General features: G+C 33.8%; 1 long non-coding RNA gene across 14 annotated transcripts in view; it reads left to right on the forward strand.

The window, feature by feature from the left end:
- LOC144307445 (uncharacterized) overlaps positions 1–25,911 on the forward strand; it is a 478,537-nt gene that overhangs the window by 132,196 nt on the left and 320,430 nt on the right. The gene's annotated exons all lie outside the window — the stretch shown is intronic.

Below are 25,911 nucleotides of genomic sequence, written 5' to 3' on the forward strand. Positions count from 1 at the left end.
TCAGGCCACCAGTATCTCTCAACTGGATCATATCATTTTGATATACAGCTTCTTTATACTGGGCTTTCTGCCTCTGGGTCTTCTCCCTTTCCAGTCATTTTGGCATTCCCGTAGTGTGAGCTTTCAATGTAAATCTCTCTCTAATCATCTCTCAGCTTAAATTCTTGGATAGAGTCCAGATTCATTAAAACAGTTCATTAGCTGACCCCTGGTTATTTCTCTAACTTCATCTCCTGTCATTTCTCTGATTTATACTCTGATGTCCAGATGCACATTTCTCCATGTTATATGTTATATCTCAGTTTTTTTGTGCAAGCTTTTTCCTGTTCTTAGAATGTATTTTGCATCTCTCTTCACAAGTTTAATTTCTACCTAATGAAGTACATGGCTAACAGCCACAGGACTTCACATCAGACAAATCTGAGTCCAGATACTAACTCTGCCATTTATATTGAAATATGAGTTGAAAAAGTCTTCCTAGTTAATTCCCCATGATTTATCATCTTTTGAAGCCACAAACCTTTTTCCTTTGTTAAAATGGTATATAAGCCCCTGAGACCACCTACTTCTTTGAATCTCACTTTTCTGTGAACTTCTGTGTACATAAAGTATTAATTAAATTGTATGTTTTCTTTCTTCTTTTTAGTGTGTCTTTTGTTAGTTTAATTTACAGGCCCCCATTTTCAAAATTTAAGATGGTAAAAGGAAAGGTTTTTCCTTTCTGACACTTGCTTAGAGGGCAGGAATCCTCTCTCATCACAACTCTCAGTGATTGCTGGCTGGACAAATGTTAATAAATATGTATGTTTTATTGGATATCGATTTTTAAATTTTTAACTCATTTGATAAACAGTATGTAAATATTGATAATTCCATATGACAAACTAATTCCCAGGATTTTCAGCTTTAATTATTATTTTGTTTGCACGTACTAGAAAAAGTAAAGATAGTTTCAGTAACAACAACAACAAAAATCCACCTGAAAATGAAAAAAAGCTTCCTGTAAAAAATTCCCTGTGTTACTGATACCAATTTTAAAATTTTTAACTCATTTGATAAACAACATGTAGATACTGATAATTCTGTATGACAATTTATTCCCAGGATTTTAAGCTTTAATTTTTATTTTGTTTGCTAAATAAAACTACTACTAGAAAAAGCTAAAGATACTTTCAGTTTAAAAAAAAAAACACTTAAAAATTGAAAAAGCCTCCTGTACAACATGTCCTGTGTTCCTCGAATTCTAGAAATGACTAAATAGCTTTAAATTTTGACAAATAACCAACCTCTTCTCCTGATCACACTACCTTTGAGAGGGATAAGAGGCCTCTGAAAATTAAGTAGTCCTTGAAATTAATATCGCTGGGATGGTTTCTATGGATACTTAAAAATAGATAATGGCTTCTTTATATTCTTTTCTTTCAGTCCACTGTCACTGACTAGGGGTTTTGTCAGTGACTGACCACAATATAAATAGATCAGATCAGTACTTTGATATCACTCATGTAAAGGGATAAATTGCCATTAATATAATTACTGGCACCTATTGTAATACAAAGCATGATAAGATGATGATCCTCCTTGACAGGATGTACCAGTTTTTTTTTATAGATTTTATTTATTTATTTATTCATGAGCAACACAGAGAGAGGTAGAGACACAGGCAGAGGGAGAAGCAGGCTCCTTGCAGGGAGCCTGATGTGGGACTCGATCCCAGGACTCTGGGATCACACCCTGAGCCAAAAGCAGGCACTCAATTGCTGAGCCACCCAGTTGTCCCAGGATATACCTGTGAATGATATTCTCTCCAACTGTAGAGTCAGATTGTGGGCCATAAAGAAATAGGGACAAAATAATGGAAAATATTACACATTCTCATTCTAATTTCCCCATAACAATAAAAAATATATAACATGTTTAATGAAAATATTATCTTGCAAAAAATTCACATTTAGCAGCATTTCCAATTGTCAGTGCATTTAGTAGCTATGCATTTAGTTTCTGTGAACAAGATGGAAACCATGATTGGACACTTTAAGTGAAATTAAATTAAATATAAAGATCTCACATGTAAATTCCACCCATTATTAATTCATGAGTATCTGGCTCATTTATTTGATTTCAGTAACAGAATATTCTGCACACTTTATCCTATAAGATCCCTTATATTTTAGGTAATTATAATGTACAGAGAGTTCTCTTATTTCTAGCAAAAAAATGATGGTATTCAAATGATTCAAGACATATAGCAGATAGTTTCAGAATTTACCAAAGATTTCTTTATAAGTAAGCATATTTCTGATATGGTTATGCATCACTCATTTTGTACAGTAGAAAGAGTGCATTTGTTTTCTATTGCTCCTGTAACAAATTACCACAAACTTAGTGGCTCAAAATAACAGACGCTTATTATCTTGCAATTCTGTACATTATAAGCTTAACACAGTTCTCACTGAGCTAACATCAAGGTGTCAGCAGAGTTTTGCTCTTCTAGAGGTCCTGTGGGAAAATGTTTCCTTATCTTTTCCAGATTCTGTAAGCTACTTACATTTCTTCACTTGTGGTCTGCTTCCCCCATTTTCAAAGCCATCAGAGGTGGGACAGGTCCATCTCACATTGCATCTCTACAGTGTCTTCTATCCTTCCTTACATCTCTCTTTGATGCTCATTTTTTTTTCCACTTTTAAGGATCCTTGTGTTTACCCTGGACACACCAAGACAATTCAGGGTAATTTTCTTATTTTAACATCAGTTGACTGGTATATTAGTCGGGTTCACTAGAGAAATATAATAAATAGGATATGTACACATATATGCAGAGAGAAATTTATTTTAAAGAATTGGTTCAGGCGATCATAAGGGCTGGCAACTCCAAAATCTAAAAGCCTGGCAGGGTAGAGACTCAGGGAACATTTCTGTTGCAGTTCACGTCTGAAGGCAGTCGGGAAAAGAATACCCTCTCCCTGCAGGCACCTCAGTCTTTTCCTCTTATGGCTTTAAACTGATTAGATGAAGCCCGCCCACATTTTGGAGGGTAATCTTCATTTAAAATCTAAGGAATTAAAAGTTCATCTCATCTAAAAAACACCTTCACAGCACATCGAGACTGGTGTTTGACCAAACGTTTGGATACTGTGGCCTAGCCAAGTTGACACACAAAATTAACTATCACAAGTGGTAGCCTCAGTTCCATCTGTAATCTTAATTCCCCTTTGCCATGTAATTTAATTTATATGTAGGTCTCAGAGGTCTAGGATGTTGACATCTTTTGGGGGGGTCCTTGTTCTGCATACACAATGTGTGTGTGTGTGTGTGTGTGTGTGAGTGTGTGTGTGTGTGTGTTTGTATTTGTCTCTTGACCACAAATTTTTTTTTTAATCTCTTATTTTGCCCACAACTCTTTGTGCAATACCTGGTCACAACAAAGGCTTACTGCATAAATAGGCAATCATATCCTTGTCTGCCTTTTCTCTAATCTCTTGCTTCCTAACCTGCTGTAATAGTCTAAATTCAATTCTTGGCAATGTCTTTTTCCCTTAATATTTTGATTGCTCACCACAGCATGAACTTTGTGGTTAGGTAGATAACTTTCACTTCTCTAAACTTGAGTATTTGTATCAATAAAATGAGACTAACAATCATCAAGATTTGGTTTACAAGAAATATGACAATACATGTATAATTTTTGTGAAAGTGTCAGATCTGACACATTAAAGTTCTAATCTTAATACTTTGAGAATTTTTTAAAAGATTTTATTTATTTGCCAGAGAGACAGTTAACAAGCACAAGCAGGGGAAGAAGCAGAGGGAGAGGGAGAAGCAGACTCCCCGGGGAGCAGGGAGCCCGATGTGGGGACCCTGAGATCATGACCTGAGCTGAAGCTCAACTGACCAAGCCACCACCCAGGCACCCTTATAAGAAGAGGAAGAGAGAGAAATCTCTTTTCTCCATGAGTACTCAGGGAAGAAAGGGCATGTGAGCACACAGTGAGTAGATACTGTCTACAGGATAGAAGAGAGCCTTCACCAACAACTGAATCTTCTGGCACCTTGATCTTGGTCTTCCCAGCCTCCCAAACAGTGAAAAATAAATGTCTGTAGAAGGTGCCTAGTGTGGGGTATTTTGCCATAACATCTCAGGCAGACAGACTAAGACACTTTCCACAAAATTTTGACAATTGTATTTAATAAGATCTTTCTCACTTGGATGTGCCTGATTATTACTTCCCAGTTTCTAAAGTATTTTACTAAATACATAAAACATAAAAGTCCTACATATTTTCTTAGTACATACACAGTACCTCACACTCTCTTTCTTTTCCAACCACCAGGTAAACTGATGGTAATCAGTGTGAGTTAGCCCAATGTGAATTAACTTCCTAATGTGTTATGGAAAAATTAGACTGGCTAGAAAGAAGAGAGGATGGGGAAACTTATCAACATAAATGAGAGAAGCAATTTTGATAAAAAGGATGAAAATGTCCCAGAGGAAATGACATCCACAAAAAAACTTTGCATTAAAGGCACTGAGATATTTCATGACATTAAAACTTGAAAGGATACATGGAAGCTTATCCAAACTTAGAAAGTAATTATAATTCATCAAGGCAGAGAAAGATTCTCACTATGTATCATAAATCATATGGTAAGAAAAGAAGAGCATTATTCAACCTTGGTAATTTTTTTTTGTTTTTTTTTTTTTTTAAACAGAATACTAAAATTCTCAATGTACCTAATGTTTAGTATTAGTTATATATATGTACACACACACACATATATATACACACACATATATATATACACATATATATAACAAGCACAAGCAGGTGGTCTTAGATAGATAACTACATATATATATATATATATATATATATATATATCAGCAGTTTGAGAGTTTTTAATGCTTTAACAACAACAAAATAAGTGTCACAGAACTATTATTATTTTTACATGTTTTTTAAATTTTTTAAATTTATTTTTTATTTTATTTTTTTATATGTTTTTTTTTAAGACCACTTTGCACTGTACTTTTAAGTCTAGGTATTTGTCTTCTGTTCACAGATTTAATATATGTTTAATTTTTATTTAATACTCGGTGTTTCTTTCTGATACAGTTTCCTCTCTCAACATAGTTTTATTTTTTTTTTCAACATAGTTTTAGATACTATAATTTAATTACAAAAGATAAAATTTTGCAGAAATATGTGGCAAATTCTAGAATTTTGGCTAAGGGAATGCTGTATTTTTTTTTCCAAAAAATGTATTTAGTTATTTGAGAGAGAGAGAGTGAGTGTGTGCGTGAATGGGTGGAAAGTCAGAGGGAGAGGGAGAGAATCCTCAAGCAGACTCCCTGCTGAGCCTAGAGTCTCCCTGGAGTTCAATTTCAGGACTCTTGAGATCATGACCTGAAACAAAATCAAGAGTTAAATGTTTAACGAACTGAGCCATCCAGATCCCTGAAGGGAATGCTGTATTTTATAAAGTAGTGCAGTTTATAAAGAGTGAGTCCACATCAATATTTAGACCAACATCTTTTTAAATCTTAGCCAAATAAATCTTGATTAATGAGTTAATGCTTTTCTAGTATACTGATCACATTTTCAAGACAACCTAGAATTTTAAAAATAAAATGCCTGCAACAAATTAAGAATTCCTTGACCCAGGCAATAACATTTTAGGTAGTTAGTCTAAAAAATCTACATTAGACAAAAATAAATTATTACTTTATCAATTAGAATTTTTATTTATATAATCAGAATAAAAGCAACAACTGTTTTTTTTGAAAAATACAAAACATTCATTAGACAACACAGATTTAAGACATTTCTTGAAAACAATAATTTGTGTCTAAATCAAGTTTATAGCTAATTAAATAATAATTTAACTAAATTTTTTAATTATTTGCTTGAAATCAATAATTTTTGTTTTAAAGATTTTATTTATTTGAGAGAGAGAGAGAGAACATGAGTTGCAGGGAGAGGCAGAAGGAAGGTGGGAGAGACAAGCAGACTTCTCCTTGAGCAAGATGCCCAATGCTAGGCCTGATCCCAGGACACCTACATCATGACCTGAGGTAAAGTCCAACGCTTAACTGACTGAGCCACCCAGGCACCCCTTAATAATTATTAAATACAGATTGACAGTCCTATTTTTTGTTCATCATTTAATTTCTCTATGTTCATTTTCCCCAGGTTAGTCATAGCATAATTCCTAAATGTACTCAAATTATTTTTATATATGTATAGTTTCATATTACTGATAATTATGATGACTGCATGTGAACATAGTAGCTATGTCTACTAATGTTTTATATGCCCATCTTGAAAATAAATGCAAACTGGCAATCTCTGTTGGACTACCAATAATCTTGAAGCACTAAATATACTTGATGTGAAATCTATTGTCCATAGTAACCATGTTTTTCAATATTTTAAATTATTTTTTCTTTCATTTTCTCAGCTTTGAGTAGTTTTTCAAAACAGGATTTGCATCCTTGTGACTAAAGAAAAGTGTTAGTATAAAATATATCTCCTTTGGACTCCATTTGTGTATGAAAGCTGATATTTTCTACTTCATATCATTTTGGAAGATTACGTTCTGATTTTGAAAGACATTACTATTTAAAAGTATGGACACACTCTCAAGTATTTTGATCCAACATAAAATATGAGTATATAAGGGTTTTTGTGTATATATTATATATTTTGTATCTATACACATATATATGCACATACATGTGATATGTCTGTATATTATATGTATATATCATAAGTAATATGAAGAAAAATTACATTTGTTGAAATTCTGACTTATAATCAGTTGTCAGAATTTGCAACAACTAAAATTACCTGATGTCCAAATTTCTCTTGGCTACATGGGATTGTCATTCCTTTGGACTACCCTGCAGAAATTTCTGTATTTGCAACAGCTTGCAGGATTCAAAAATTAATTTTATATTACTAGATTTGCATTTTGTAGTATAAGATTAGCAGCATTATATTAGCTTTGGAATCTGGTTTCATTTATTTATATTTTTCAATTACCCAGAGATTTCTTCTTTTATTTATTTTTTATTATTTATTCATGATATTCATAGAGAGAGGAGAGAGAGGCAGAGACACAGGCAGAGGGAGAAGCGGGCTCCATGCCGGGAGCCCGACGTGGGACTTGATCCCGGGACTCTGGGATTGCACCCTGGGCCAAAGGCAGACGCTAAACCGCTGAGCCACCCAGGGATCCCCCTGGTTTCATTTATGATCCTCTACTGATGTTTTGAAAAACCCAAGTGTGTTCATTTGAAACTGAAATTTTTCTAGGACATGATGAGCATTTAGGTAATACAGTTAGTTTTATTTAAATTATACCTTCAGATTACTACCTCATGTTTGAAGCCAGAATTTTTAAATACTAGTGTTCTTATCAAATGATTCCTAAGCTGTGAGTTAAATGAGTTATAGGTTATGCTGGCAATACTGCTAGGATGTTGCATTTTTGCTTTTAATGGAGAATATATGGCAGTGAAGCAAAACAAATATTTGACTAGACTTTCAAAGACTGTGTAAGACTATCAAATTTCCATTGAAACATGACTTATGGCATTAATATTTTTAACCTTGTAGAAAATCTAAAAAATAGATATAATTTTAGTTGAACGAACTATACCAATTATCTGCTTGTCAACAGTTGACAAATCATTTATTTTCATGGTTCAATGCAATAGTAAAAAATAAAAATGTCTGTTACTATAATCAAAGTGTATTCTGTATATCATTCAGTGACAATCTAGAGCAGTTTTCAATTACTCTAAGGACAGATTTTTTTTGGCAATTGACTCAAAAGAAAGTGTAAGAAGGATTTAAGAAATACCTTGTAAGTGCTGAGCTCAGAACTTAGCACTGAATATCATCAATCTATATCCTCCTGAGACCAGACTTACCAAGGAGTTTTATCAAACTTACATAAGTTATTCTGCTTCACAAGCTGATACTGGGTAGTACAAATTCCTTAAACAGTATTGCAGACAAATACTGAATAACTAAAATAGCAGGGATTTACTGTCTTATAAATGAAGGCTAATAATGATCAAAACATTCAAATTGCAAATATCTAATGGTCATTCAGAACACTTCAGAAGGATATTGTTAAATTTATTTTATTTACTTTTTTTGTACTAATGAATTTTCTTGGAGATAGTGTCATATAGCAGTTAAAAATCACACTTTTGGGCAAGGCACAGAAGACATGAATTTGGTCTTGCAAATTTATTAACTAGAGCAATCATTTAAATTCTATAGTAAGGTTTTTTGTCTGTAAAACGAGGAAAATAATATGGAATTTTGAGAATTAAAAATATATATCTATATATAGAAAATATTTATCTATATATAGATAATATGTAGCTATATATTACTAGATCTATATCTGTATACAAATCTATAGATATCTATATATACATATAGATTTCTAGGTATATAGAGATAGATATACGTAGAATGTGTTCATCATAAGTTAGTATTCAGTAGCATTGGGTTTGTCTTCCCACTTTAAAAATTTTTTTTTAAGATTTTACTTTTTATTGGAGAGAGTGGGAAAGAGAGAGTGCAGGAGGAGGAGCAGAGGGAGAGGACATGGAGACTCCACAGTAAGTGAAGAGCCCATCTTGGGGCTCAATCTCAGGACCCTAAGATCATGATTTGTGCTGAAACCAAGAGTTGGACACTTAACCAACTGAGCCACCCAGGCATCCCTTCCTGCTTTTATTTTTAAAATGATATAAATTATTCTAGATAGAAAGTCTCATGTAAATACTGAATTATAGCAAAAATCCTGTGATAAGTTACATTGTACTGTCTATGACTAATGTGTTGTTTGTGACACAGCTATAATTGATGTAAATATTGAAAAACGAGAACAAAGGAGAGGAATTGCATGGAATCATAGTTTAAGATTATTTATTTTTATAATTTTTTTAATTTAGTGGAGTTGACACACTTGACACTTTTACAACTAAGACAAAAGGCCAAAAGACACCATTTAAGACAATTTAATGAAATAATCTTGCTGTATCCTATATCTATATTTATGTATTTATGGGACAAATTAAAGATTTTGCAATGCTGTTGTAATAATATAATAACATTAGTCAAGAGAAAAATAAGATTTTTTTTTAAAGATGACAACCAGCTTCTGAAACTGGGGTAGGCAGTTCTTCCCAATACGGGGGCGGGGAGTGTTTGGGGGTGATTTCATTTCTTTGGATCCTCTCAATTGAATGGTCAGCTCACCAACTGAGAATTAGAAGAGGGAATTTTTAGGGGTTTTTTTCAAGTACTTTTTTGAATGAAATTTTTTTGTAGTTATTGTATATGTTCCAGGAAAGCTATAACTTAGGGTTTGGTTGTGTTTTTGTTGCTTTTTTTTTTTTCTCTTTTGGTTTTGTATTTTTTGGAATGATTATTAATTTTTCTAAATTTACCAAAGTTTGCATTTACCTCAATACAACAGGAATATTTTAAATCACATAACTGCAGGCAAACTGGAGAGATACTGTTTTAAAAGTTCTTTTTTCTCCTTCTTATTTGGTTTGTTAATGTATTAGGAAGAAACCACGAAATCCTGTGTAGGCTTTTTCTAAAAAGTTCAATATTCTTTGTCCAGATTTTTAGATTCTCAGAATAAATGCCTTTTACAGATAAAAAAATTGATAATCTGTCAAGTGAGTAATAGAACTGGTTAATTCATTTTTCCTTAGTTAAGCAATTCTTAACTAGAATTAACATTAAAGGACATAGTTCTTTCTATGTTGCAGAATATTGGTTATGGCAGATATATTATTTGAACTTCATTGGCTATTTACTGCATAATTTATATATTTGTTTTACCTGTCCAGACTCTTTAATATGTTGTTCAGTATGTTTTCTGTACATCAAGAGTTGGTCTATTTGTACACTTTCTTCATTCACTTTTATGATGGATCAGAATTTTCTTATGAAATTATTAGTTATGCCTTCAGTTGCAACAAAGAACCCATATCTAATTACAGATATTAAATTTTTACAATTGTGATGGAAATGAAAGGGAAGAAAAAACACATTTTATTTTATATACACCCTAATTTCACAGATTTAAAGATGTATATTGTGAAAACATCCAGGAAACAGTCTATAAAATTTGAGCACCATGTGTTGTATGAAAGTGTTGAATCACTGTATTGTATACCTGAAACTAATGTTACACTGCTTGTTAACTAACTGGAATTTAAATAAAAACTTTAAAAGATTTATTACAAATCACCCTTGAACAGAACAGGATTTAGGGGTGTTGACACCCCACACAGTCAAAAATTCACATGTAACTTTTGACTCCCCCAAAAGTTAACTCCTAATAGCTGACTGTTGACCAGTACACAGCTGGCTAACATTTGTTTTGTCTATTATTATTGTATTCTTACAATGAGGTATGCTACAGAAAAGGAAATGTTAAAAAATCATAAGGAAGAGAAAATATATTTATAGTACTATACTATATTTACTGAAAAAAAACTGATTATAAGTGAACTCATGCAGTTCAAACATATATCATTCAAGGGTCAACTATAATTAATTGCTTCTTTCAAGAAAAATAAAAATGAAGACCACACTGTCCAGTAACCTTTAATTATAAATGAATCTGCCTTATTAAAGTTTCCTCTCGTCTTGAATTTTGTCCATGACAGATTTTTTTTTTCTTATTCAGTCTTAAAATGACTGTTTAAAAGAAATCAGGTAGAAACTTTCTACCCCTTAGCTCCAGATGCCTTATTCTTGATTTGCTGACTCATCCAACAAGCAATCACAAAACTGTCAACTTGCTCAAGGGGGGGAAAAAAAGAACCCGAAGTCTCTGCCAAAAAGGATGTTCCTTTTCTTGAACAGCTGTTCTCTGAATATTCAGTGTAATGAATCAGGAAACAAGAGATATCAAAAATTATCAAAAATGTTGCTATTGAGCTTAGCTCTGCTCCAAAGATCTGAGCCCATCCAGATGCTGAATTTGTCAGTCAAACATTGTTCCTTCTGTCAGTGACACCAGTACCTGGTTTAAGGTGGGTAATGAGAGAAAGGAAGAACTACCTAACTTAACCTAAACCTAAACCAAGACCATATATCTCAGAAATCAATGCAGATACTTTATTGGCTATGTCTCAAAATTTCCCATCTAGAATGACAGAAACCTAAACTCAGCATTTTTATGAGTAATTTATGAAATAGCCTCTTTTCTGTAGTACACTCATTTCTCAAGCATACTTAGAGTACCATAATGAGGACATGGTATACTTCAGAGCCACCAAGAAGTTTATATAATGTTCCCTGGAGGCCAGGTAGCTCAAAGAACACTGACTTAAAAACTAAACTAAACTGAAGATGTATTAAAAACCTTTGTTGTTGCCATGGATACTTCAATTTGGATGATGGTTAAATGGAGGACTGGCATTATAATATCTATAGTCACTTTAGGAGAAGGTTATATTTTAGCTAACTTTCTCCAAGATTTTTAGGAAAAGGGAAAATCTGGGAAATACAATGTCATGTACTGTAATATTGCAAACTGGAAGGATGGGTAGAAATTTTTTTTCACATCACTAAATTCACATTAGATAAAGAATGATTAAATGCTCTTTGAATGGTTTATAATTTTGGCAGTACTAATAGATTTTTACCATCACAATAGTTTTATAATAAAGCTTACTTGAAAGTCGGTAGATATTTGTTGCTTCTATATTAAAATAGTATCATCTGATAAGAGGGAGTCTGCAAGTCACATATCTTTTTGTTTTCACATGTGAACTCCATTTGATCAACTGTGGTTTCTCTTACATAATTAGCACATCATGTATTTAAGAACCATAAAAATTGTGAGTGATTAACATGATTAAATTAGTATGTAATATTTTGTTCCAACTCAACAATTAAATGAAAGATTATCATCTACTAGATGAAAAAGTATACAGTTCTACTTGAAATGAGCAATGCTTAACAGGCATCAGGTTTAAATCAGAAGAATATCAGTGTACACACACACACACACACACGCACACGAGGAAATTTCCAAGGAGACACTGTAGCAAATTTTTCACTATTGCTAGTGCTTTAATAGCAAAAAGAGATGAAAAAAAGTATTTTAAAATACTTATAAGAACATTTAAAAACAAAACAATTGCAAAGTAATGATTTTCCTGAATCTTTTACAATAATTTACTTTCACTAAGCAACTTAGTATGCATTTCCTCATGGAAATGATACTTATAATAGGAAAAATCCCACATATATAGAAATTAAACAATAGACTTTTTTTTTTTTTTTTTTTTTAATGATGGACTTTAGGGCATCCCGGATGGCTCAGCGGTTTAGTGTGCCTTCAGCCTGGGGCGTGATCCTAGAGACCCGGGATCGAGTCCCACCTCAGGCTTCCCGCATGGAGCCTGCTTCTCCCTTGGTTGTGTCTCTGCCTCTCTCTCTGCATCTCTCTGTGTCTCTCATGGATAAATAAATAAAATCCTTTAAAAAAATAAAAATAAATTATGGACATTAGTTTTAGAGAAGTTTAGGCCTACAGAAAAATTTACCAGAAGTTCCCATATCCCTCCACTTCCTCACACGCAGTTTCTTCTGTTATTAAAATATTGCATTTTTGTCATGTATTTGGCATAACTGTAGTACCAATATTGATCCATCATTATTAGCTAAAGTCCATAGATTTCATTAGAGTTTATTCGTTGTGTTTTATATCTCTATGGGTTTTGACAAATGCATAATGTATCCACCATTTCAGTCTCTTTCAGAATAGTTTCACTGGCCTGAGATCCCCTATGCTCTATATGCTTATCCCTTCCTTCCTCTTCTTGAACCACTGCAAAACATCAGTCTTTTACATCCCTATAGTTTTGCCTTTTACAAAATGTCATAAAGTGGAATCATACAGTATGTGGCTCTTTCAGACTAGCTGTTTTTACTTAGCAGTATACATTTGAGATTCCTCCCTGGCTTTTCATGGTTTTATAGCTTACTTCCTTATTTCTCTTACAATATTCAACTGTATGGATGTGCCACATTTTTTTTTTTTACCCATCTACCTATTGAAGATCATCTTGGTTCTGTCCGTGTTTTGATGATTATTAATAAACCTCTTATAAGCAGTAGTTGCATGTTACTGTGTGCACTTAAGTTTTCAGCTCATTCGTATAAGTATCTAGGAGCATAATCATTAAATTTTTATGCTGAGATTATGTTCCAAATCTCTTTCAAAGTGGCTGCACCATTTTGCATTCCCACCAACAATGAATGAGAGTTCCCTTTGCTTCACACTCTCCCCAGTTTGGAGTGTTGTATTCTGGATTTTAACTGCTGCAATCAGGTGGGTAGTGATTTCTCATTATACTTTATGTTTCTCTGATGATATGTGATGTTGAACATCTTTTAATGTGTTTATTTGTCTTCTATATATCTTTTGTAATGAGATGTCTTTTCAGATTTTTTTGCCCTTTAATGTGTTTTTTTAATCGTTACTAATGTTGAGTTTTTAGTAGTTCTTTATATATTTTGGATTCATGTCCTTTATCAGAAATATGTTTTGTTAATATATCCTCCCAGTTTATGCCTTGTTTTCTTCATTCTCCAAAAAGTATCTTGAACAGGAAATTTTTTTTCAATTTGAATAAAGTCCAACTCACATTTCTTCTTCTTTTTTGAATTGTATTTTTGATATGGTATCTAAGTCATCCCCATAAACCTCAAGGTCACCAAAATTTCCTCTCTATCTTCTAATATCAAAGTTTAATAGTTTTATGTTTACACTTACATCTATGATCCATCTTAAATTAACTTTTGTGATGTACAAGGACTCTATCCAGACTTTTTTTTTTTTTAAATGTGGATATCCATTTCTTGAGGATCATTTGTTGGAGATTATCCTTTTACCATTGAATTGTTTTTTCTCCTTTGTCAAACATAATTGAATTATATTTATATGAATCTGTGTGTAGGCTTTGAGATCTGTTCCTTTGATTCATTTATATTTTGCCAGTAACACACTCTCTTGATTACTCTTGCTTCATACTAAGACTTGATGTCAGGTAGTGTCAATCCTCTAATTTTATTTTTCTTCCTCACTATTTTATTAGCTCTTCCAAGAATTTTGTTTTTCCTAAACTTTAATGAATTGTTATGGAACCCTCTCAAACCACTGGTATCTTGAAAATGGAAGAGTGGTTTCAAGATAATTTAGTAATGATTATTAAAGTATAAAACATATTTCATCTTTTGCCCTGAAATTGTACTTCTGCTAATTACACCAAGAAAATTTTGGGGATGTATGCAAGAGGTTATTTATGACACATATTAGTAAAAAACAAAAAACAAAATAAAGCAAAAAACCCCTAAATAAAGTGAGGAAACAAGCTATTAAAAGGTCAATTATACATTAACTATATGATAAATAGGTAGTACTACTTCTCAGACATTTCCTAAAGGAGTGAATGATAGAAACAAAGACTGACATATCCAAAACATAGGCAGCTATTCAGTTATTAAATTGTATACTGTAGAATAATAATTTGTGAGATTTCACTTCCTTTGGGTTACATTGTTGTAAGGTGGCTGAGAGAGATCACTTATGTTATGCTAAAGACTTCCTTCCACAAAGAAGAAATTATCAAGGGTGGGTAAACAACACTCTCTTTAACATAGAAACTGAAAGAAGAAAGAAGATTGTAAAAGTTTACAGTTTGTAGTTGGTGGAAAAAGGCTATGAGCCACTTGAGGTATGTTATCCCAATTTTGAATAAAGAATAGGAGAGAAAAAAAAAAGAATAGGAGATATATATTTCTAGTATATAAACAATTTTAGTATATATTTATGTACTAAGAAAGTATATAGAAGTATAAAAGACAATATTGTTAGTTTTGATACACACTAGCATCTCTTTTCTCATGAGATTCTGAAATTTCAGAATGGGCTAATATTTGTTTGTTGGCCTCACTTAATCAACTTTTTATTGGACACAAATGATTCAGAGTTCCTATTTCTTTCATTTTCCCCTGTTCTCTCTTTCTGATGCAGATATCAACTGACTACTAACTTCCATGAATTTTATCTCTCAATTTTCTAATATCTCTTATTTTCCATATTTTGGTGTTTTTTCTTATGTGGCATTTCTTTTTTTAACTAAAAAAAATTCATTCAGGATTAATTAACATATAGCATTATATATTAGTTTCATGTGTACAATATAATGATTTAACAATTCTATGCATTGCTTGGAGCTCATGATGATAATTGTACTCTTAATCGTCTTCACCTATTTCACCCATTCCCCACTCACTTCCCCTCTGGTATCTGTCTGTACTCTAGAGTATGTTTTTTTTTCCTCTTTGTCTTGTTTCTTAAATTCCACATAAGAGTGAAATCATATGGTATTTATTTTTCTCTGACTTATTTTACTTAGCCTTTTACTCTCTAACTATCCGTGTTGTTGCAAATAGCAAGATTTCATTCTATTTTATGGTTAGTAGTATTCTATTATATATACACCACATCTTCATCTGTTTATCTGTGGATGGACACATATCTTGACTACTGTAAATAATATTGCAAAAAACACAGAGACATATATATCTTTCTGAATTAGTGTTTTTGTCTTCTTTAGGTAACTACGGAGTAGTAGGATTCTGGGTCATCTAATAATTCTATCTTTATCCTGTGGTATTTCCTTAACTTTGTGTTTTAATCCTTCCAATGATTGTTTTTATTTCATATGTTATATTTTTAATTTCCAATAACTTTCCTGAGGGATATTTAATAGTTATTTTTGTTTTATAAATACCAAAATCTTCTATTTTCTTTCTTTCTGTCTTTCTTCTTCTTTCTTCCTTTAGTTTCTATGTTTAAGAGAGTATTGCTTTCCCACCCATGGTAATTTCTTCTCTGTGGAAGGAAGTCTTTAGCATAACATACGTGATCTCTCTCAGCCGCCTAACAACAATGTAACCCAAAGGAAGTGAATTTTGAAAACCCAGTGGTGAGTTTTGAAAGAGAAAATAAGCATGTATACCTCTGTGCTTTCTTCTGTTTCCTAGAACCAAGTTGCCTGTCCAGGTTACACATTGCTCTGTTCCAGGTAAGCTTTGCAACTTAGAGGCAGAGGGGAAGGGGGACTGTATGTAGCTCTACTCTAGTCTACCATGTCTGGATAATTCTGAGATCTTGTATTAAGAAGCACATTTGTGGGCAGCCTGGGTGGCTCAGTGGTTTAGAGCCACTTTTAGCCCAGGGTGTGATCCTGGAGACCCAGGATCGAGTCCCATGACCAGTCCCACATCAGACTCCCTGCATGGAGCCTGCTTCTCTTTCTGCCTGTGTCTCTGCCTCTCTCGCTCTCTGTGCCTCTCATGAATAAATAAATAAAATATTTTTTTAAAAACACATTTGGATGTAGATCTAAGGTAGAGAGCCTAGGAATAGTTTTATCCATTAGTAATAAATATGACATTTTAATCTTTTATTAGCCAACTCTCAGTTATTTCCCAATTAGCTGATATTTATTAGGGGGATATTGAAGGATAATATTGATAATCATTCCCACACCAATTAAGACGATAATATGCAGGTTCTTATTTTCTCTCTGGAGTACTGTTTTATTTTTAATCCACTTTTTTTTTCTCTTTCATATAGTTTCCTTCAAACACCACATTCTTAAGAATGAAGCCCTGAAAGCTAATTAAAAATTGGTATAAAGTGGTAGGATTTATATTGCACAGGATTTCTCAGAAGTAACATTATTAGAACTGGATTCTTACTTGTAGGGGCTATCCTGTGCATTGTAAGATGTTTAGCAGCATCCCTGGTGCCTACCCATTGGATGCCAGTAGCACCCCCTCAGTGTGTTAATCAAAGTGTCTCTACTTTTTGCTACATATCACCTGGGGGCAACCTTGCCCCTAGTTGAAAACCACTTATCTAGGGTGGCATGGAGAAAAGTTGGCAACATTTTTGTAAGATTCACAAGTGTCACTTCTAGTAGGATTTTTCATTCAAATATTTAATTTCTCTAGAGAAGAATCTGCCCTGGCACAATTCATCCTCTTTCTGACTTCCAGGTATTTGGTTGATACACTTCCAGTGATTTGTGTTATCCTATATCTTATCTTTGTCTCTTGAAAAATTACCTTACTGTTGTTTTAAAGAGATTTTGACTCAAAAAGGAGGCAAATGTGTAATTATTTGAGGGCTAATTTGCATGTTTAAATAGAATTGTGGCAGAATTTTTTCCCAAAATGGCACAGATATCCTTGGTTGCTTATTCATTTATTCACCTAAGAAATACTTATTTAAGGTTTATAGTTTCCATAATTCACTGTAATCTATATGCTCCAGAGAAGTAATGACATTAATCTGAAGTATAGATCATTCAGATTTAGATTTTAGGATTGAAAGTAGCTACAAATGTCTCTTATAAGGAGCATAGCTATTTTTAGATTAGATGAGAAATCCAATCTAATTAAATAACTTCTCTGTATTTCTCTATTCAGTCAGGTTGAAATGGCCTGTATTTATTTTCTTATTTACATACACTTGGTAGTATAAAACAAGCAAAATACCTAGTAGAGTTCCCTGATAGAAATAACTAATTTCAAATACTCCCAGTTATGGGCTTAATTGTATCCCCTTGCAGTTCACATGTTGAATAATGACACCCAGTCCCTCAGAATGACTATATTTGTTGACATAGTCTTCAACAAGGTAACTAAGTTAAGATGAGGAGAGAGGCCTCAAAAGAAACCTACCCTTCAGCTCAGACTTCTAGCCTCCAGAATTGTGAGACAATATATTTGTCACTTAAGCCACCTCGTTTGTAGTACTTTGCTGTGGCAGCCCTACCAAACTAAGATACACCTCCTAAATCCTCACTTTGGTGGCAATAAAGGAAGAAAGAACATAAAGCCACAAAGAAAGCACAGGAGACAAAAGCAACAAATGGCCACTCATTTAGCAGGACCACTCAAGCCGGCGAAAGGGTATTCCTGAACCTATCAGTTCACGGAACAGAACTTCTAGAGTTGGTGTGAAAGTGGACTTGTGGGTGTGGCTGAAAAATATAAGGGCAGACTATGAAGTAAGAAGCCACAGGGCACTTAGATTCTACTTTCACCTCCATTTCCACACCAGGATCTCATTTCAGCTTGTAAGAAGACATGTATGGAGTTCTGTATGCAGGACATTGGGCGCAAGTCTAGGAGTTTGTAGCAGAAACAATGGCATTAAGGAAGCTGAAGCCACGAGAAGGAAGTTAGATCACCTCCACTCCACCGCCGCTCCCTATCCAACCCTTTCTATATCATCACTTGTCACACAAAGTGATGACAGGCAGGCATTCGACTTTATCACAAAGTTGGAAGATTTGTTATTGAGCTAATAAGCCACTTACAAAATAACAGTATATACCTGCCTTGATATATGCATTTGTATCTTCCTTAAGTTAAATATATAGTAACTACTAGTCTTAACAACAATTCTATGAATTAGAAGAATTACTGTTTTATTTTCTATTTGCCTCCAGTATAGTGAAAATTTCAAGAGGACCAACATCTAGGGACTTAGTAATTTTCTCACTAATTTGCTTCCAATATAAAAATACATGTCTCGCAGTAGTAAGAGCTCAATAAATGTTAGACGAATGAAGGAATGCTTGAATTACCATTTCATGGATGAAGAAACTAAAGCACATAGGAAGTAAGTAATTATTTTAAGCTCTAAAAACAAAACAAAACAACACGCCTAAATTTTTTCACTCTCAAAAGCTTGTAGATATTAATAGTTGGAGGTCTTTTCCCAAGGAGCCCATCTTCATCATCTATCACTCTGCATGGCATGCACATGGATTTTTTTTAAAACTGAGTTATAATTTAGGTACAGTAAATTTTATTCCTTTTATGTGTACAAATCTAAGGGTGTTGACAAATGAATAGAGTCTTATAAACTCACTCCAGAATCAAGATAGACATTATTTTCATCATCTCTAAAAATAGCCTCATGCCTTTGTAACCGAAGCCCTTTTCCTCCGTCCAACCCCTTGTCAACCATTGATCAGTTTTATGTTCCTATACTTTTGTTTTTTGTAGGAAGTCATACAAATGTAATCATAGAATATGATTGTATATCTAATTTCTTTTTTTTTAATTTTTTAAAATTTTTTATTTATTTATGATAGTCACACAGAGAGAGAGAGAGAGGCAGAGACACAGGCAGAGGCAGAAGCAGGCTCCATGCACCGGGAGCCCGACATGGGATTCGATCCCGGGTCTCCAGGATCGTGCCCTGGGCCAAAGGCAGGCGCCAAACCGCTGCGCCACCCAGGGATCCCTGTATGTCTAATTTCTTTAACTTAGCATGGTGCTTTTTGAGATGTCCCCCAACATAGTTTTTTAATTTTTAAATTGTCAGTATTTCATTCTTTTTATTGCTGAGTAATATTCTATTATACAAATGCACTACAGTTTTTTCATCACAAGTTGATGAATATTTTGTTTTCAGGTTTTGACAATTATGAATAAACCTACTGTAACCATTGGTATGCAGGCTTTTGTGAGGACATATGTCTCTATTTTTCTTCGACAAATACTTAGGAGTATTGGATTGCTGAGCCATAAGATAAATGCATGCCTAACTTTATAAGAAACTTTCAAGTTATTTTCAAAGAGAATGTTCTATTTTGCATTGACAACAACATTGCATAAGAGTTCCAAATGCTTCAAAAAGTCCTCAACAAGTAGGATTTACGGTACATTTTTTCTTTCTTTTTTTTTTTCCTTTCTGCCATTCTCCTGGCTAGTATCTCATACTGGTTTTAGTTTGTATTTCTCTGATTGAGCGTTTTTTTTTTTTTTTTTTTTCTTTCATGCTTTTTTACCATTACTACTATGAGTGTTTTATTCAGAAAAGCCAAGATTTGAACCTCTACTCTGTCTCTTTAACAAAAAATGTTCTTGAACAGCCCCAGTGGCACAGCGGTTTAGCTCCGCCTGCAGTCCAGGGTGTGATCCTGGAGACCTAGGATCGAGTCCCACATGAGGCTCCCGGCATGGAGCCTGCTTCTCCCTCTGCCTGTGACTCTGCCTCTCAATCTCTCTCTGAATAAATAAAAAATAAAATCTTAAAAAAAATGTTCTTGTTCTGTTTATTCATGCTTAAAATGCAATAAAACATTTTTATGTGGATTAAGTAGGTTGACATATGAAGCACACATATCCTAGGCTATCCATAAATGTTATTTTCCTCTCTTTTAAAGTTTCATTCTTCCTGTGTTCAGAGGTACCACTCTCTGTAGGAGTTAATTACCAAGTACTCTCAAACTGTTCTAACAGTACCTTTTCTTATATTTCTTTCCTTGTGTTCATCCAGTAGGCTGCTCAGTTTTCCTCACAACTTACCTGGCATGTCAGTACTCTGTTGAAAGCTGTGATCACCTCCCCTTTGCCAATGGAAATAATGTATGATTTGAGCTTGTTTTTAATTTCCTTCAGACTCTTCCCTAATTGGCTGTCTCCAGTTTTATTTCTTATTAATCACATAATGTCCAAGTTACAAAGTATACCATAGCTGAGTATTATTATTATGATGATGATTATGATTTTATTCCAAGTAATGTATTTGCCTCCTAATTTCTGTATTTTTACTTGTTCTCCCCTCTAACTTACATACATATTTCTAAATCTAACAACTAATAAGTTTTACGAAGGCAGAGCCTTTTAAAAAATATTTTATTTATTCATGAAAAACACAGAGAGAGAAAGGCAGAGACGTAGGCAGAGGGAGAAGCAGGCTCCAGGCAGGGAGCCTGATGTGGGACTCGATTCTGAGACCGCGATCACGCCCTGAGCCAGGGGCAGGTGCCCAACCGCTGAGCCACCCAGGTGTCCCGAAGGCAGAGACTTTGTCTTATTAACCCTTAGATATTTCAGTGGAACTTTGCATAGAGTGTGGCACATATTAAATGCTTAATTAAATCTTTGTTGAATGAAAGAGAAGGAATAAATTTTGCTAGCATCTATTATCTACTTCCTTTTCCACCTTAAAAGGATTTATTTTTCTCTGACATATAAATTATTTTTTGCCTTTAATTCCTAGGTAAAGTAACTTTAAAATTTGTTTAATAACATTATTCTTTAGGGATGCATGGGTGGTTCAGTGATTGAGCATCTGTCTTTGACTCAAGTCATGATCCTGGGGTCCTGGGCTCGAGTCCCGCATCAGATTCCCCACAGGGAGCCTGCTTCTCCCTCTGCCTGTGTGTCTGCCTCTTTATCCGTATCTCTCATGAATAAAGAAATAAAATCTTTAAAAATAATAACATTGTTCTTTAAAAAAATAACATAGATTAACAATAGTATGCTACATGTACTATACATTCATGCTGCATTTCCCTAACTAGATTGAAAGTTGTTTGAGAATAAGAAGAATTTATTTCTCCAAAGTTGGAGAAATATGAGCCACTGAAGAAAATAAAATGTAAATAATGATATAGCTTGGCTTTCTTTATAAAATAATATTAATCAACTGGCTTGCAGACCCCAAGACTACAGAATGACTTAGAGATTAAAATACAATATTGAAGTCTATGCCAAAAAGAAAAAAAAAAAAGAGGCAAAACTGAAAGTGTAGTCATTGAAGGAGATGGAAAACTGTATGATATGGAATGCTATTTTCTTGGAATTTGTTCTTGCTCATGGTTATGGACCCCTTTGCCTTGAAAAAAAACTGCACTGATATTCAGATCAAACTAAAAAATGCAATTAAAAATAGATTTCAAGTAGTTATTTAATAGATGACTTTGATTAATTCTCCTCCCTTCACATTCAATGTACATCCTGGCTTTTTGCCCCTTATAAAGTTAATTTATGAGAGATGCCTTTTTAATGAGCTAACCAGAGGAAGTTACTTTTAAAAATTCCTTTATCCAACAGGCTATTAAAATAGTAGTAACTGATATGGAATATGTGCAGCCCAGGGATTACTTACTTCATTTCTCCTTGATTTTGCTTTGAAAATGACTGCCCTGCTGTGCACCCCTGCCAAACCTAATGATTAGATCTGTCTGTTCCAGGAATCCCTCAGATTGGCATCCTTGGTGTCTCCAGAGGCCTCTCAATGTTTTGTTAAAAGCACATCACCAGTGAGCTTGCTTTGATTGAGACTGACACAGTATACCAGTTCTTCAGTGATTTTCTTAAATTATAAAAGTTATCTTTATATAATTGTGAACATTATGCTTGACCCCAGGATTATAGAAATTTTCAGATATGTAGTTGAACTATTATTAGATTTCAAATAAGTTTAATCATGTTCAGTTCTCAAATGCCCGCAGCATGCTTTCAAGAGCATGTCTTGAACAAACTCACATTGAATAGCTTTCATCTTATGCATTATAGCATGTTTATGTAGCTGGAATATTTCATAAAAAGCTGTGGTCAGGTAATCTAACCTACTTTGAAACATATTAAGTTTATAAAGTAGTGCAACCTTGTAAAAGCAGAAGCGAGCACGATTTGCATCAGGATCCACACTGTCTAGTCTGCCACACTCAGCTGTCCTCATTCTGACCCTGCTATCTAAAAATAGGAGAAATTGGTGCAAAGCAGCTTGTGGAGTAAGAGTCCTTGGTGTGGTATAGCAGTTCTCCAACTTACTGACTGTGCAGTCGTAATCAAATTGGGTTGATGTAGTGATTAAATTAAATTGGATTATCCATATAAAGTGCCTGCACATAACAAACACTTACTTAATGGTTATTAGTTATATTAATTGTAACATTCCAAGAGCTACAGACAACATTGTCTAAGGGGAACACAAAGGGATTGGAATTGAAATGCAGTAAACCACAAATCTAGTCCTGCCACTAATTTTTTGAGAGATTCTTTGAAAGGCAAGAGTGAGGGAAATACAGAGCTTATTCTGATCCTGAAACCATTTTTCTATTTGTAAAACATCATTAACAGGAGTGAGAACCAGACTCTCTCTCTGTGTCCCTTGCTACACTGCTCCTCCTGAGGCAAGAAACTGAGATGGGAAACACAGAGAACCATCCGCATGTCTTTGGTGAAAAAACAGAAAAATACTTTCAGCCACAACTACCCCAGTGTGCCTAAGAAACAAGCAGAAACAACCCCTCATAGAATGCATCTCTGTTCCATCAGTCACCCAAGAAACCCAAAAGTCAGGAAGTTGCTCATCACCTCTCTCTTCCATTTCCACAGAATTCTGTACATCCCTTTATCTAACCCCACATGCACCCTTTCCCAGCTCCGAAATGTTTATTGCCAATATAATTAGAATACACTATATCCTCAACCTCTTCATTTCCATTAATTTCTATCTCTTGACTGAAATAATGTGTCTCCTTTGAGACATTGCTTTGGCCGAAGGTCTCTCAAGTGGCTTTTTTTCTTTTCTTTCACACCGCTCTTAAAGTGGGTTTACAATGAGATAACTACTTTCCTGATCATTGTATTAGTCTTAACCACATTGGTCCCTCAAAACACTCAGCACAGAACACACACCATTAGACTGTAACAGGTATCTTCAGTAAATATTATTTCAAAGGATGTGATATATATGACACTTGTAAATATGACAAACTGTCTAACTAACTATATTCTTTTTAAATGGCATTTTCTTCCTCTGGTTGAAAACAAGATTCTTAGTTCAATTTTCACTAGAGCAGTGAATTCAGTGGACAAGTAGTTTCCATAGACAACTGCCAGTCCATAAATTGTTATATCTGTGATACAATAAATACAAAATTTGAGAAAACATTTGGAAAATTTTATAATAATTTGATGAGTAAATTCATTGCTATTGAATCTAATATTTTAAAGGCTTCTTATTTTTTATGCATTTTTATTCTATTTTTGAATAACATATTACAGTTAAGAAAGTTATCAGTCTGCAATGCTTTGGGAAAAGTAAAATTAAAAAAGATAAGATACACATAACAGGCATATCCATGGTAAAATGAAGGAGAACTTAGATTCTGATTCCAGTGCACAGCTTCATCCACATGGGTGCTATGCTCTCCAAAGCACAACTATTGAGAGGCAGCTTCAGAGCTTCAAGCCAAGAAATTAATATGTAATATAAAATCATAAACAAACAAACATAGCAAGTACTTAGTTCCAGGGAAATTAGCCTAGCAATGTGCCTTAACCTAGCAGACAAAAACAAAGCAAAACAAACAAACAAAAAACCTAGCAGACATTGACTATATTCAAGCTGAAGCAAAAATACTATGTTGCATGGTAATAAGCTATCAAACAGGTTGGAATGGATGAAGGAAAAAGGAAAACTGATCTCAGCCCAGAACAGCCAAGAGAAAATATTGATCTGTTGACTTTAAATTATTGAGTAGCTTCACTCACATTGGGAATAAAACAGTATGTTATAATCCTGTATATATGGCTCATAATTAGGATAAAATGCTGTGTAGTAAAAGCAAACCAGTAATTCTGCAATTAGGAGAAAATATCTATTTCTATAGATCTATTTCTATATATCTATGTGATATATATAAATACACACATATCATACATATATGATTAAATCATTTGAGTTATTTAAATGAACAGGATCAATTTATTAGCCAGAAACTAACATATATGAAACCTCTTTAAAAAATAAAATTATTTTTAATTCAGATTTGTAAAAGAAAGAAAATATTATAGGATATGTAACAAATAAAGTTCATGTATTTTATAATCTTAATCTTTACTATTCCAGGAAAGTATTATAAGATTTGAGAAGTCCTTTCCAGAGATTCAACTACATAGGGCAAATGAAATCATTACCTTTTCAGTTAAGGATTTCATACATATGAAGTCACTGTATGAGAACTACTGTAGTTTGGAAACCCCAGCCTAATTTTTTTTTCCTGGAGCTGCTATGCAGAATAACTGATTTTTTGAGAATGTCTAGATCTTGTTACTTACATAGAGACATAGCTTTATTCATTTATTGAGCCTTTTCATGAAAATATATTGAGTGTTCACTCTGTGCCATGCATTGTTCTAGGAACTAGGGTTATAGCAATGAATAAAATAAAATTCTTAGGTGTAGAAGAAATGAAAGCAAAGAAGATAAGACATGTTGAGACATTTCCAAAAGTTAAATATGAAAAATATCATTGAGAACTGATTTTTGGTAGAGTTCTGAAAAGTGCCTCCCCTAGTAGCTATCTGGGGAAAGGGTATTTCAAGAGAAGAAAACAATTGTAAGTGCCCAGAGGTAGTAAAGTCCTAGGCATGGTGTAAAAAGAGCATGGAGGCCACTATGACTGTATTGAAGAGAGCGAGGGAAAAATGGTAGCATATGCGGTCAAAGAAGGGGTGGCAGGTCACATAGGCCTTTGTATGCCTTTGTATGTCTTTAATGGATAGCTATTGAGCGTCTCAGAGCAGAAGAGTGACATAATCTGAATTCTGACTTTACCAGAACACTGTCACTATTCTGTTGTTCTAATAATCAATTGGGCTAAGAAAAAAAAAAAAAAAAGCACTCAGATTTGTTAGGAGGTCTGACAATTTAAGCCAGTGGTGACTTGATCCTCAGTGATGACTAGGAGATGGTCAAAGGTAGTCAAAATCTGAATTTCCTGATGGATTGGGTAGTGAGTGTATGATAACAAGATTGACTCTGACATTTCTGGACTGAGCAACTAGATAATGATATCATCACAAACTTCACAAAGACCAGATTTGTGGTGAGTGGGAGGGTGGGAACTTAATTTTGTACACTCCGTTGAACAATTTCTGATTATTCATATTACACATTGACCTGTTAAATGACCCTTTGACACACAATTCTAGTTGATACTACTGAATAACATTG

This window comes from Canis aureus, chromosome 38 (assembly GCF_053574225.1).
Source record: "Canis aureus isolate CA01 chromosome 38, VMU_Caureus_v.1.0, whole genome shotgun sequence".
Lineage (NCBI taxonomy): Eukaryota > Metazoa > Chordata > Mammalia > Carnivora > Canidae > Canis > Canis aureus.